Raw genomic sequence first — 4,104 nt, forward strand, 5'->3', positions numbered from 1 at the left:
GAGAGCAGCATTGAGTCAGGGATCCTAACTTGTCAGCCACTATCCGAATTTACAACCCTCTCTTTGGACTCCCACCTCCCAATCTCGGAGGGTCACTTCTTTTTTTTTTTTTAAATGTTTTATTTATTTCTAGGAGAGAGAGAGAGACAGCGTGAGCAGGGGAGGGTCAGAGAGAGAGGGAGTCACAGACTGAAACAGGCTCCAGGCTCTGAGCTGGCAGTCAGCACAGAGCCCGACGCGGGGCTCGAACCCACGAACCGTGAGATCATGACCTAAGCGAAAGTCGGATGCTTAACCGACTAAGCCACCCAGGCGCCCCTCGGAAGGCCACTTCTAACACACAGTTCCTATCCAGACAGTTCCACCAGCCCCTGAGAAGGGAAGGTCAGCACCTTCAAAGCCATATTATTCACTATCTGGGGTGACTGTGAGCTGTATCCTGTCCTTGGAGCTCCGAGGGGAGAAAATATAGTGGTTGGGGTCTCAGGTTGGAAGGGCATGATGAGCCGGGCCCTCCAGCCTGCAGTAGCTCTTTCCCAAAGAAAAGGAAAGACAGGCTCAGACACCAATACTGAGATAAATCCCAAGGGAGGGAATGCTCTAGGGCCTGGGAGCCCTCCTAAAGCTCATCAGATCCAGAGAGTGCTTGGCTGGTCCTTTTCTGCTCTCCTTCCCCGTCCTCCCCACCCCCCAAACTCAGCATCTCCTCCTCTCATCCACCTGACCCCATCCCTGAAGGTCTTTCCTCATACTTCTTCCTTCGAGGCCCACCTGACCCCTCCCTCAAACCCCTGAGCCAGAGTAAGACCCACACTTTCAGCCTCACATGGCACCTGCACTTTTCTTGAGGACCTTCCCACTATCTGCCTCGGGTTATACAGTAAATTGTGCATTTACCTTATTTCACTTACTAAACCATATACTTCCTGAGAGTGGAGAGCTAGTTCTTAGTCACCCCTCAAGGCTCATCTTAGAGGTGCTTCTTTTTCAAAAGAAATGCTTTACCCCACCCCCAAAACATGGCTTTGGTGTCCCTCACCTGCTCTCCTACCAGCACCCTGCCCCCCACACCCCTCAGAAGTCCTTACTCTGAGCCACATTAACATCTGTGTTTACTAGTCTAGACACACACACACGCATGCACACAGGTTGTGAAGTGTGTAGGCACTGGCTTAGACACTTGTTTCTTTTTTTAAATTTTTTAATGTTTTATTTATTTCTGAGAGAGAGAGAGAGAGGCAGCGTGAGCAGGGGAGGGTCAGAGAGAGAGGGAGATACAGAGTCTGAAGACAGGATCCAGGCTCTGAGCTAGCCATCAGCACAGGGCCCGTCGCGGGGCTCAAACCCACGAACCGTGAGATAATGACCTGAGCCAAAGTCAGACGCTTAACTGACTGAGCCCCCCAGGCACCCCTAGCTGCTTGTTTCTAATTGCTTGCCCAGTGTGGCATCTGGTAGGCCCAAAGAATGGTTATTCCCAGAGCCCTTCAGACAGTGATCAGTGATGGGAAGTGGGAATGGGATGGTGGGGAGGCAGGATTGACATGGCTTAGCTCGGCCCAGCTTTCCCGCCACATCCGATCACATGAGCCTGGAATGTCCTAACCATCTGAAGCGGCCAAGGCCTCTGACATAATTCCTGTCAGGGAATTCTCACTCTGCTGCAACAGGGACCAGGTCTCCCTTTAAGGAATTTGAGAGCTGAGTTTCGGCAGTGAAGCTCATTTCCGAGTCGCAAGCTGTTCCGGCTCTGTCTGAGTCTGTGTCTGCCTCCTTTGCCTGTCTCTGTGGACAGACAGCAGCCAGGCCCACTCATCACTACTGTCGTGTCCTCCCCCGGGGGCCATCAGGCTGCACCTGGCTGGAACAGGGCAGATCTCTTTTCTCTGGGGTCTTTGTTCATGCCTGGCTTGCCCCCTAAACAGGGATTTACATTCTGGTCAAAGGAAGCCGAAGTGGGGTGGGGAGGACCCAGGAGATTCAGGAGGTCGATTCCCCAATGGCCATGGCCAGGTCACTGGTGGTGGAGGAAAATCAATCATCTATAGATGCTTTCACTTTAGTCTTTGAATTACATTGCACCTATGTCCCTTTGGTTCATAAGCATCCATCGAGTGCCTTTTGGCGGNTGGAGCCTTAAAAGGCCCTGTCTCTGAGAGCTGCCCCTGACCGACCTCCTCCTGTCCGGGTTCAGGGCTCTGTCCTGTCATACACCCCAAGGGCATTCCGTTCCTCTCCCATCTTGAACACATCTTCCTCTGGCTAGGACTTGCTTGTTTATTTCTCACTAAGCAAGAATTGTCTGAGGGCAGAAACCATGTCCATCTTGTCACCATCATGTATATCCACAGGCCCAGCACCTAGTGGGCACCATTATTCGTAGAGTGAATGATTATTGTGATTAGTAAAAGGCCACAGAACTGGCTGATGACAGCAGGACTAGAACTCAGGTCTTCCAATACTCGGCCCTGTGCTTCTTCTAATCCTACCTGTGCTTCCTCTTAAGAACTCTAATCCATCTGGATGGTCCCAACTAGCTGGGCCCCCAGGATAGATGGAAACAGCAGGTCAAGAGAACTGCTACCTGGGCCTTGCTCTGTTTTCTCAGATGATTCAGAGCAAGAAGGGAGGGAGGTAGAGGGAAGAATGCCAAATTGGCTACCACCTCCTGTGGCCCCCCAGATTTGGGGAAGGGAGGTTGCTTTCCTGCCTAAGTGGATCCTCTCCAGCTACAAAGGATGCATTCTCCATCCCTAATACTAGAAAGGATCAAAGGATCAGTGGAAGTAGGAAAGTGGGCAGACACTAAATGCAAAAGTCAGTCACTGGGGATGTAGTCCTTCTTGATCTTTAGCATGTCCTGAATACACAATCCTCCTGTTGCGGGGCGGGGGTGGAGTAGGGGGGTTTGTGGCTCTGAATCCCAGCTCTGCCATATTCTCACCAGCTGTATGGACTTTGGCAAGATGAGACCCACTTCAAAATATTGGGTTAGCATGAAGACTCAAAGGGAAATGTCTCTTTCGCCCTATTCCTCTTTGCATTTAGAGGAAGGAGGACTGACTATGGGTAGTTTCTTTTCATTATAAATGATTGTGCTCCAGGCCTTAAACACCAAGCCAAATCTCATGACCTACCACCAGTCCTCCTGGCTCTGCAATCACAGAGAGGAAAACTTTAAGGGGGCAGCTGTATACAGAGTTAGGGAACACAAGTTAAAATAATAGGACGGTAATGGATTTTTTAAATGGATGAGTGTTTCCACTCCTTCCATTGCTCCTTCCAAAGCTTCATAAATACCTCTATGTCTTGAAGGAGCCACTCAGCCCTAGAAGCCTTCTCTGATGAAGAGATAAGAACTTTCCAGAACCACGTTTCTGGGATACAATTAAAGTTAATCTAACTGAAGGCAGGTGGAGGGAGAGCCCTGGGAGAGCTCTCCACTAGCCCTCCCACTTGGCTGAACTCAGCCTCCATCTCTCTCCATTCCCCTCCACCCCCAACGGTTTTAAAGAAGTGGTCAGGGGATTTCATAGATTTTGGCTTGAGAGATGCCAATTACTCAGACGGAGAAATACTTTGGTGACATCTAGTACTGTCAGATTACCCCTTCGTAACAGAGAACACAGTGCAGTGGAAGGACAACAGGTGGCTCTAAGCAGGACAGAGTGTCACTCAGAAGCAAGAGCAGTTGCAGGGTCCTTCAAAAGTTCCAGATCCCAGTAGTACCATCCCGCCAAGCAGCCCCCACTGAGGTCTCCTAGCCCCCGGCCCAGGTGGGCGGGGCTCCCTTGACACCTTTCCCAGACTGGACTGGGGGAGGAGCCGGGGCCGAAGGCCCGGACGAGCCAATGCGGGCGGTCCTGGTCACACACAGCCGGCGAGCAGGCCAATGGGCGCGAAGGGGGGCGGGGCCAGGGCCTCCGGCTCTAAGCGTTTATAACAACTTGGAACGCGGCGACTTGCCGCGCGTTCTCCGGCGGCCGCGGGTTCCCAACGCTAGTGCGGGACGTGTGCCCCGGGCTCTACCTCTCCCCGCGCAGCACGTTCCCCCTCCGCCCTCGCTTACCTTCTGGCCGCCATGGAGCCGTTGGCTTTCCCCCG

This window comes from Crocuta crocuta, unplaced genomic scaffold (assembly GCF_008692635.1).
Source record: "Crocuta crocuta isolate KB4526 unplaced genomic scaffold, BGI_CrCroc_1.0 scaffold318, whole genome shotgun sequence".
Lineage (NCBI taxonomy): Eukaryota > Metazoa > Chordata > Mammalia > Carnivora > Hyaenidae > Crocuta > Crocuta crocuta.